Consider the following 12,119-nt stretch of genomic DNA (forward strand, 5'->3'; position numbering starts at 1 on the left):
TACGATTTATTTTACGAAGATAATATAACATCTGTTAAGATATTTATTAAGTTTCCTTTCTGGACGCTAGTGGTCCCACATAGTATAGTCACTTTCGGTGTGGATTCTCGGTCGAAAAGATGTAACAGGTTTTTTCAGGCCAGTCATTCTGAGTGAGGATTTTTCTTTTTCTTTTTCTGATTTTTACTCATACTAGGCAAATACTGGGATGGTACCTATCATACAGGTCCCAGGCCGCTTTCTTTGTTTCCTTTCCTCCTCATCTGGATTGTGTACTCGCCGAGGGACATCATCCTTCGTACGCGACAGGCTGAGAGCCATAGATGCCGGCAATATCCTGAAATATATATAAATAAATAACCTTCTGGACAGTAGAAGAGCAACGTTTCTCTAGTTTCAAATAGTATGTGGAAATATCAAACGTATCTTTGTTCCAAATAGCAAAGTGGGTCACTTTTGGTGCAAGCCGTCCCGGGTTCGATTTCCGGAAGGGACATTTGCTCGAAAGAGTGAGAAGCTTTTTCAGGCCAGCCATCCTGGGTTTTCCTCATTCACGCCAAGCAAATGCCAGGATGGCACCTCAGATCGAGGTCTCAGGCCGCTTCCTTCCTTTCCTTTCCTCGGATAGTGTGATCGCTCAGGAACTTCTTGCTTCACACATAACTGGCTAACATGGCGATAGATGCCGAGAGCCCATAAATCTAATTCCTAATCCTAAAGCAAAGTGGTTCACCTGCCGTGTTTTCTAATTGTTGAGGTATATCTGGTCCGAATTCCACGTTATGTTATACGTCCACTGTATGAATGGGAACGTTAAGCTCTGAAACAGTCATTTCCAATTGGCCAATGTATGACATAGAATTACGGTTTTGCGATTGGAGGAAGGACAGTGAGAGGTAGATGGTAGAAAGGAGGGGAAGGGAAGGGAGATACGGAATGAGATAAAGGTGTTGCCAGAATGTGAGAAGTTATGGATCCACAAGTATCGTATCTGCAAAACTATCGACTATGCAATCTATGCTCTTGTTTGGCTGCTTTTACTACAGTTTTCGATACCAGGTTTGATGTGTACTCCTTGTTCTCTCCGTTTGTATTACTGAGAATGCGAGCAATAAACTGTAACGATACAGAACATCCAGTTGGAAATTAGTGCTCGAAATACCTGACAGTAAATGTGAGGTATGGAATTTCCTGAAATAAGTTGTAAAAAGGTTTGCTTACCTATACACTAGCAGCAGCTGTTAGGTTCAACTGAGTTTTCTTATGAAGCGACGAGTTTGCTAGACTATTTTCTTCCACTGCCGGAAATATTGCGTCTCGCAATATTATGCAGCATGTTCGTCGCCGGGTGTTAAATGTCCGAAGTGTCATCAAATCAGTGCTATCTTAAGGCTGTTTTTAATTTTTGGAAACCGTGGGGAAAAAAAAATCGCATGGTGCAAAGTTGTGGAAATAATGTGACTGCTCATGTTTCTGAATGGACTTCTGACCATAAAGTCGCGAACATGTAAGTCTTCTCCAGATTTCTGTCACTTGTATTCTCGCAACAGCGCAATGTACACACGGGCATTATACCTGGTACTACTGTATGAAGACAGAGTGATCTGGTCTGCAACCAATGTGAGCGCATGTTCGAACATATCAGAACACGCGAATGAACTGGAGTTTAGTGTCCTGTTGAGCACCGAGGCTGTATGAGACGAGGACCTACAGCACAATGTGGAGTCAACCATATGAATTCCTGTCAGGAATCAAACCTGGATCTTCCACGCCCAAGATACAAATGAACTTGTCTGCGGCCAATTCAAGAGCATGTTTGAACATGTCAGAATACACATTAGTGAAAATGGCTATGATTTACCACTATGGTGTTTCGCCGCGCCTATTGCAAGATTTAAATTATCGTACCTCGTAAGTGTCTGGAAGGCTGAAAGAAAATTAATGTAATTGATTTTCAATACGCATATTTTAAAATGAGATTGGAAAAAATAGTAGTTGTCAACAGTGTTGCATCCTTTATTTCAAATATTGAGTACTCCAATGAGAGCGGAAATAGCATAATTTATTCAGAGAGCAAATTTTTTCAGCATAATTTTATCAAGTACACAAAATTTCGATTAAATATGAAATATAATATCTGACAAGTATCCCCAATGTTCTTCGCTTCAGTATGTAACAAAATTTTGGATTCTCTTTTGCGGTTCAACCTCTTGCTTTGGCTGAATGTGTTTGTTTTTGTTTGTTTTTCATCTCTCTCCCTCTTGCTTGCTTAAACGTGAGACTTCGCAACCTGAAAGAAAGATGTTTCACAATGTCATACAGTACGTCCTCCAAGTAGATTCTAGCGATCTCAATTGCTCGACAATTTAGGTCCATTTGCTTGCAGTTATAATCTCTTTATGCATACAAGCATAATGAACAATATTTCACTTTCTTCTGAATTTGATATTTGAACTTGGTATATCTAAATTCAAACTTTAAATATATATATATATATATATATATATATATATATATATATATATATATATATATATATATATATATATATATATTGTATTATAATACGTATCACAGAGAAAACTGCCTTGTAAGTTGAGGACGATATAACTAAACCAACCCTTTAAAAATATCGTATGGATTGTGTTACTTTTATTCGAAATTAGTTTGACTAAAACTGCTTATGCATAACTAGCTTGTTTTGTTCCTTCAATAACTCTCGACAAGGGTGGTTTTGCCACGTCGTGAAGTTCACCTGTGCCTAATTCATTGGGCTAAAATCTAAAAATTAAATTTAAAATAAATAAATAAATAAAATTAGTAAACAAGGGCTACTTCTATTGTTATGTGTTCAATTTAAACTTTATTATTATTATTATTATTATTATTATTATTATTATTATTATTATTATTATTATTATTATTGCTATTAATTTATCTGGAAAATGATTTTAATACACTAATCTTCGAGTATTTTACTATGAATTAGTAACTCGCGTAATGTTTCCAACATAATCTTTGCCGGGTTCTTGAGCATTCTTTGGTGATACATTTCTGGGAAATAGCCAGTGGATATGAAATATGAGCAGCAGTTATTAATACGTGTCATAACATTCAGGACTTAATTATTTGTTTAGCATGAAAATATGAAGCATGATTTCAACATCGATATTGTTGTATGTTGTAGATGTACAAGGTCCGGAATGGGACTGACAATTTTTAAAAATTCATGGTTTAATTCTTAATATGGTAAGACATAGAGAAAAGAGAAAACATACATTTTGAAGGAAAACACAAAAAGTTTCTTCGGTGTTGCTTACAAGTCATTGTAACTCAATATAACTTAACATGTGCTCCACTTGTCACTCGGACAATATGCAGCATAAACTTAATCTTTGCCCACGTACTCTGTAGTATCTGAGGTGTGACAGGGCCAACAGTATTCTGAATACGGTTCATCAGTTTATGAATATTACGAGCCTTTTCATCAGAATACACAATGTCTTTCATATATTTTCACACAGGAAAAAAGTCCAGAGGGGTTAAATTAGCTGAGCATGGTGGTCAAGGAATTAGTCCACAACAGTTTATCCAACGTCCAGCAAATCCTATACGAAGATATTCCCTTACTCGTAGGCTCTATGATGGGGCACCATCCAATCCGAATATCACTTGAGGTTGCAAATGGTGTAATTGGGGAATTGAAAAGTTGTGAAGCGTATCTAGGATTGCATTTCCTGATGTGATTTGTTTCATTAAAAATAATAATAATAATAATCGTATAATTCCATTATGTGTTAAAGCTCAGTAAACATTCAATTTGGGACTGTTTCGGGAATGTTCCACTACACATGCGGATTCAGATCCCAATATCCTAACATTCTGTAGGATAACAGCCAAACAAATGAAAAGTGGCTTCGTCTGAGGAAACCATGTTCGATAGAAAATTGTGGTCATCAATCTTGTGTGAAATTTCATTGGCAAGTGCAAGTCTTTTGGCTGAATATCTTCCAATTGCACCTTATATGCTCGCAAACGTAATCGTTTATGTGCTCATCATACACAGTTGACCTTGGAATTCCCAGCTGCATGCTCATAACGCGAATTGACTTACTTGGGCTACGTGTAAAACGTACTCTTATTCTCACCTGTTCGTCTGATACACGAGATTTATCATTACTGTCATGTTTCACTACACTCCCTGAACAAAAATTGTTCTTTCTACACCTGGATTCTGTTGCGTGACGTAGGATCCTTGTGATAAACAGTGAAATTTTCCTTACACTTGAACAACACTTTTTGTCTCTGCAAACCATCACACGCATTGCACCTTTTCGAGTGCCGACGTTATTTTTTTGTTTCGGTGATACTAGCGGTGTCATCGGTGATCGTACATGAAAATTTGCTGAAAAAAAGTGTTTTCCTCAAAATGATATGTTTTCTTTTTTCTTTATCTCTTACCACATTAAAACTACACACTTCTAAAAGCCGTTAACCAAGAAGAACGTCAGAACTATAAAATGTGGTAAATGAATGAAAACTACAAGTGATAATGAATTATTATTAAAATAATTCGATGGAAGTATGTTTTGAAGAAAATGTCATTCAAATGTCCTCTGCTTCGTTGGATGGAATTTATTCTGAAGGTCTAATTTTGCACACACACACACATTGTGTGGTAAATTCTCAATGGTGCGTTTAATATTTCTTTTCAGTACACGAGTTATTCGTGGATTATTCTCGTTGACCTGAGGTTTGAGATAACCTCATAGAAAATAATTCGGAGGTAGAGATCCCATGATCTGGAAGTACAGAACGCGTCCGCGGAACTTTTCGTGTAATAAGTTGGAAGTTATCCATTCCATCCACCAAACAGGACGATATTATCTTCAATACATAATGTTATGGATTGCTTTTTACAATAATAATAATAATAAATCATTACAACTTGTAGTTTCCATTCTATCTTATTTTAAAGTTCTGAGATTTTATTGGCAATGGGTATAAAAAATGAAGTTATGGCAGAACAAAAATTTGAGAAAAGTGAACCGACACAATAGTAAAAGTTGAAGATAAATCTAAAGAACTTTAAATCTAGCTTAGCAAGCTATAAGAAATTCTAGTAACATTATTCGTACAATAGAGGCAATCCAAACGCACTACTATTAAGTGCTGTGGGTAATGCTGCGTTTTCAAGCAGGTGTACACATTTTATTTTCAAATCGCACTATTTCATATTATTACATATATAAGACGATTACATACTGGTGAACAAAAATATATGTCTAATACGTAACAGTGTTGGAAACTTTAAGAGTTATTAAAGGAGGTTTGCGTAATCTCTTGCCCCAACATTCGTCATTACATTTCTCAAAGTTGCTAGAGTTATCTCGTGGATCTCCACGGAGATGTTTTCCTTGAGCTGCTATATTGTTTAGGTTTATTGACATATACCCATTATTCGGGGTGGCCAAGCAATGTCTGCGTTTCGTGAAATAATTCGATGTCCAAAAATGGTTTGCAGATGTGCGATTGTATTCCTGGATGTGTGCGATGTGGTGCCATTTTACTGGAACCAAACATTTGGCATCTTCTACAGTGCAGGGCGCGAAACTTCTTGAATCATCGCTTGGTATCGAGCACCGGTGATGGTCACTCTATTGCCATTGCCATCTTCGAAGAAGTAAGACCCAATGATTCTCTGGGATTGAACACCACACCATACCGTACACTTCACAGAGTGTGGTGGATAACTTGAGCCTATATACCTCGGGAACAGTGAGAGTTATCGTGAAAGTAACCTCATTACGAGTAGGGATGGCTGGAACCAGTTTTCGGCTTTGAACGGATCCGGTTCCGGAACAGGTCTGGAACCGGATTTTCGGATCCAGCTTTGGAACCGGTTCCGGAACCGGGTTTTCGGATCCAGGTCTGGAACCGGATCTCCAAGAACCGGTTTCGCCGGAACCGGGACTTTGTGGCCATCCCTAATTACGAGCCCTCTGGGTGCCAAACCTACCTCAAAACATATGTGAGCCAACTTGAACCTCTTACTTCCCAACCCGGAAAAGGAAAGGTATCGTGAAGACAACTTTAATACAAGCCCTTTGGATGTCAAACCTCCCTTAAAACAAACCTATTTATCTGTCTATATCTAGACATATAGATATAAATATATATATATATATATATATATATATATATATATATATATATTATGGATGACACTTTATATATTAGAATCACAAAAATTGTTTTAGTAATGTGAATAGCTAAATGTGAATAATCTCTTTACTAGAGAAACACTTTTTAGTTCTTGTAATAAAATAGCTATATTTTAGAAATACAATAGGCTCTGATTATCCGACCGCTGCTCTGAAACACACAGGAACAATCAATATGCGCGAATATGTGGATTCATATTAAGTCTGTGTAATCTACGATGCTGTAAAAATCGTAAATTAGAAACAGTATCTACTGTGTCAACGAAGAATTTCAAGTACTGTATGTATCACACCTTTGATTGTCCAAACTATTCTTGATTTCTCACAATGTTTTGTTTTATAGGTAGTACATAACTTTATATTTTAAAAGTGATTGTTCTCTTTATCTATTCTTTGCCAATAGCAACTGTATGAATTTATATTACAAAAAGGTATACAGAAGAATATAGCATTTAAAAAATATGCATAATGTGATGTTTCGCAAGGCGCACTGTACCTTTTACAGATTCTTTACCAACAGCCACTAGCTATATGAATTTATTACACAAAACTGGTGTACAGAAGAACAACTAAAACCACTTATCTATGATGTGATGTTTCGCAGGGCGCTTTATGTAAAACGCACACTGTACCTTCACGGAATCTTTACCGAAAGTAACTTATGTATACAAACTACTGTATGGTACAGAGAATACGTAAAACCGTTTATCTTTGATTTGGTTTCGCATGGGCGCCGTATGTAAAGGGCTTACTGTACCTTTCACGAGTTCTTTACCAATACCGACTGAAAAAAATATTTTAAAAAAGTGTACCTTTATTTATATGATGATGTTTCGGAGGGCGTGGGTTTCTTGGTGTCCCAGTCTATGCCTGCTGCAGGCTAACATGGGATCCAAATACCATGTGCTCCCACTGGAAACCAAACTCTGGCCTCCCGCGAAAAAGACGCGTACGTTATCCATACAGCCACGAGAATTCACTAAAGTATATCATGTGAGTGGGATTTTTTTTTTTTTTTCCCTCGTTCCTCCTTCAAACTAATTGATTTTTTGATTTGTATTTAACTCTAGCAGTGAGCAGAGATGCTATATAGAACGAGACCTACAGTTTAAGGATTGATCTGAAACAGTGTAATGCGTTTAACGCTCTCCCACCGAGGACTGAGCTTTCTCGTGGCTAGATGGTTAGTGTACGCGCCTTCGTTGCTAAGACTCGGGTTCAAATCCCGGCGAGGGTTCATGTGCTTAGGGACCCAAGTCACCTACATCCTTGCTTTTGAAAGGAACTTCAACCACCGGATTAAACACAAAACGTAGTTCACTGAGGATACGCGCATTTTATCCCTTATGCGGGCAAGCGGGGCCTCCCAGGCCCAGTAGCTTCATATATATATATATATATATATATATATATATATATTTTCGAATTTCTCAATTACCATAAGTATTTCGATGACATAAAATTCTGAATTCTGCTATCTTTAGTCGAAGTTAAAGTCATGAACATATCGAGTTGGTAAGGTGCCAGTTGCCGTCTACGTTACAAAAATAGCTTGCCCGGATAAGGGTTAAGCAAAAACTGAGACACTAAATATACCGGCCTTTTCTTTTTTCTTGCTTTATTTTAAAAGTTTTTTTTTTTCTCATATTTTCTTCTATTGCATACACTTACTTACTTTTGTTCTACTTTATCATACGCAAACGACCGGGACTCTCATAGAAATACAGAGGACAATTTACAAAAATACACATTCTTTTTAGTGGAACTCGAGCTGAGGATAAAGTCCGCCTTGTAATCTGCAGCTGAACGCTACAGACCACTCATCTATGGATACCAGCGGTAAAATCAACGAGAAGCAGTTTTCAATTTTATCATATTCGTTACTTTTAAAAGTTGAATAATATCGGTGGATTTTGAATTTCCTTGAATTTAAAGTTTTGTAGCATATTATATATCCGATTACATTGTTTTAATCTACAAATAATAATAATAAGCATTGATTAATGAAATGATAGCTACTGAATGTTCTTTTCCATTATTAGTAAAACAACAAAGAACACTACGTTACTACTCCATGTCGAATTTGAAGTCAAAATCTATTTTATCTTTACAAGTATTTAAGAGATGGCAAGTAACGCCAACGTTTCATTAATAAACGTAAATGACAAGTTTTGTAGTGCTAAAGTAACCTACAATATAGATGTAATTTAGTGATTATTAATTACATAATGAAATACTGAATAAGCAGTTTCTTTGGTTAACATCTTTTCATATTGTTTTCTGTTCAACAATATATCATATATTTGGGGGAAAAAGGAAGATAAAAAGGGGAAAAAATGAACGCTTAGAAATTCCTAAAAAATATTAGAGACTATGTATTGAATCAGTACTATTTCCTAATAACACTGTGCAACAATGAAAATTGCCGCAAAACAAACACCTGTGATTCCTATGAAGTTTAATGTCCTGATGATGATAGTAAAAACTGTTTGTCCCTATCACGTAAACTTTTCTCGGGAAACGCAAGTTCATCAGCATAAACTGTATGCTTTTTGTGTTTTGTAGGGCGCGGCGCTTATCAGCCAGGTGAGAACATAATATGCGCTCAAAATATACTAGGGTGTTTGTTGGTGACATTGCATGGAGGGAGGGATGGGTGAGGGAAGGGGTAGGTACCAGATAGTCACTTGGTAAAGGTGTGGTGGAATTGCAGTGATTTGCATCAGTCAGTTGCCTATGGAATCATTCTGTCTGTGTATATGCCTATAGTGTGTAGTCTATATTCCCGACCTTGAAACTACTGTTTATATATGGGTGCGTGTTTCTTGCGTTTAGGGATGTCTAGAAAGTGTGTTCATTCACCGAACACTTTTTGTTTGTGTGGTGAGTTTGCGACAAAGCTCCAACAACATCTCACTTCTCAGCTCGTCAAAAAGGCGTACGACTTGTATTTTGAATCAAAGGTAGATGAAGGTAAGTGCTGGGCACCACAGAACTATTGCTCACGTTGCTCCCGCTATTTAAGAGACTGATTGCAGGGAACCCACCCATCCATGCCATTTGCTGTACCACAGTTGTGGAAGAAATAGAAAGATCACGTAACGGATTGCTACTTTTGTTTAACAAAACACAAAAGTAAATCAAAACAAAGAGTTCCATATCCAAATTTGGAATCAGCAATGCGCCCAGTTTCACATTCTGATTCTCTTCCAGTTCCAAAACCTCCAGCGACATGGACACTTGAAGATCAAACAGACGATGGAAGTGACAGACAGACAGATCACGAAGATCCTACATACCATCTACATCACAGTCCCAACCCCATTCACTGTCGCAAGCACAATTGACTAAGATATCATTCCGTAAACGACCGCTTGATCTTGCCACCTTTTTCGCAATGAGCGAGAATCTGGTATATCGTAAAGACATAAATGGGCTCTTTGCAGAATTTGGATTAATTCACTATCCAGACGAATGGCGCCTATTCATAGACCCCTTAAAAACTAGTCTCAAAACTGTGTTCTTGCATGACGGAAACGAGAAACCTTCGATACCAGTGGCCTATTCCGTTCAGTTGAAAGAAACCAACAACATAAAACTACTTTTAAAACTATATTGGCTATTCGAATTACAAATGGAAAATTTGTGGTGATCTCAAAGTTCTGGGACTTGTGGTGATGGGAATGCAGACTGCTTACTTTTTTTTATTATTATTATTTTTATTTTTGTCACTGGGACAGCAGAGCAAAGAAACACCATTACATATTCAAACATTGACCTGAAAGAGAACGCTTCAATCCTGGCGAAAAAAAAAAAAAATGTGGCGCATGATGAACCCCTTGTTGACAAAGTCAGTGTGCTGTTACCGCCGTCATGTCTGAAATTGAACTTCATGAAGAGTTTTGTGAAAGACGGCAGAGGTTTTCAATTTCTAATGTCCAAATTTCCTGCGATTAGTGCTGCAAAAATTAAAAGTATTTTCATTGGGCCTCAGATTCGTGAGCTGGTGTCACACAGTACCTTTGAAGGGTTGCTGAGAAATACTGACAAGGCAGCTTGACTTGCCTTCAAAGATGTGTGCAAAAATTTCTTGGACAATGTCAAGGTCTGAAAACTACAGAGAACTGACAGAACACATCCTGGATTGAACAAATGTATGGGGTGCAACATGTCCCTGAAAATACATTTCCTACATTCGCGTTCGAGTTTTTCTCACCTTATCTCGATGTCAGTGATGACCATAGTGAGCGATTTCAACAAGATATCTGTGAACATGGAAAGACGATATAAGTTAAGATAGTCACCGAAACTTTTGGCAGATAACTGCTGGACTCTCCTACAAGAAGTTTTACCATCCATTAACAAATGAAAAGTTTCCAGGAAAAATTTCTAGCTTATTTCTTCTAGTACATTTTACCCTGTTTTGTAGATTTCATGTTCATTTTTTCGTAATGTTTTGTAACAGCAAATGAATTGTTGTACATGATCTGTACTTTATCCATGTATATGTTCCTTCTGTACTACAATGAAGTCTTTTTTTACGTGTAGAACACGTTGCTACTTTATATATATATATATGAATTGCAATGTAACGCTCACTGTATGCAATATAGGCTAAGTGGCATATCTTATCCAGGAAAATTGGTACCTGATGAAACATTTCTGATTTCTTTTCGTAATCAGCATATGTAAATTAGTAAACACCTTCTATTTATCTTCCGGCAAGAAATAAAGTTCTCATTTGTTGTACTGTGTAATTAATGTAGACCAAACTACCTATAAGCACACCGAACAAAAAATAATGACACCTGTAGAACTTACCTATATCGAGTAACACTATCTCTGGCCTCGATTCTGTTCGGAAGTGACTTCAACGTGTTGCAGGTATGTCACATCAATGTGCATTGAACTGCCTTGTGGCTATATGGTTGGTGCGATCGATTTCCGGTGGAAGCTCATGCAGTTCGTATCCCATGTTAGGTTGTAGGTCCACATCTCTTAATGCTGAACGGGTCAGTAAACTCCTATCAATCAATGTGAATCCAGTTGCTAATCAGTAGATCCTGCAAAGTACGGGGATACTTATCTCTGAGTTTCATCTGTTTACATAATCCAGCCAGTTTCCCCTTGGACTTAAATCTTGAGACTTTGCAAGCCAGACCAGGTGTGACAGGGTGCCTGAGTTTTAATCAAACTACAGGTAGTGGACATTGAAACTGAAACACCTCGTATAATTTGTATTTAATAAGGTGTTGGGGCCAGTACAGCAGCAACACGACTTGGGAAGGATTGATAGAAGTCCTGCACCGTTTGCAGAAGGATTTCCAGCCATTCTTCGTGAAGCGCATGGCAAGTTCAGCACGTGCAGGTGGTGGAGAGAAAAGTTTCCTCACTCGATCCTCTAGCATACCCCATACAGGCTTAATAATATTGAGATCCGGCAATTGAGCGAGCAATAGCCGATGTTCAGCTTCATTGTGTCATTCGAACCACTCTGTGACAAATTTATTAGTGCGAATGGAGAAGTTGTTATCCTAGAATACTGCACAAGTATCGGAGAGAAGCGTTGGAACCAATGATTGTAAATGGCCCTCCAGAATGATCCTATAGTCCGTAAGAGTGACACAACCCTCTAGAACAATTAAGGGACCCAAACCATCACTAATCTGCCTCCATGTTTGACTGTGAGTACCAAGCAGAGGGACTTCTCCTGACGAACACTCTCCCTGTTGTTTGAAAAACAGTGTAACTTGACTTATCTGAGAATATGACACATTTTAGGTCAGTTAACGTCCAAGTTTTATACTTCTGGCACCACTGAACCGGCCTTCCAGTATTTGTGCTACCGATGAAAGCCTTCGGTATCGCAACCCTGCCATGGATGTTGGCCCTATG

Source organism: Thermobia domestica, chromosome 17 (assembly GCF_964235325.1).
Source record: "Thermobia domestica chromosome 17, izTheDome1.hap1.1, whole genome shotgun sequence".
In the NCBI taxonomy this organism is placed as follows: Eukaryota; Metazoa; Arthropoda; class Insecta; order Zygentoma; family Lepismatidae; genus Thermobia; species Thermobia domestica.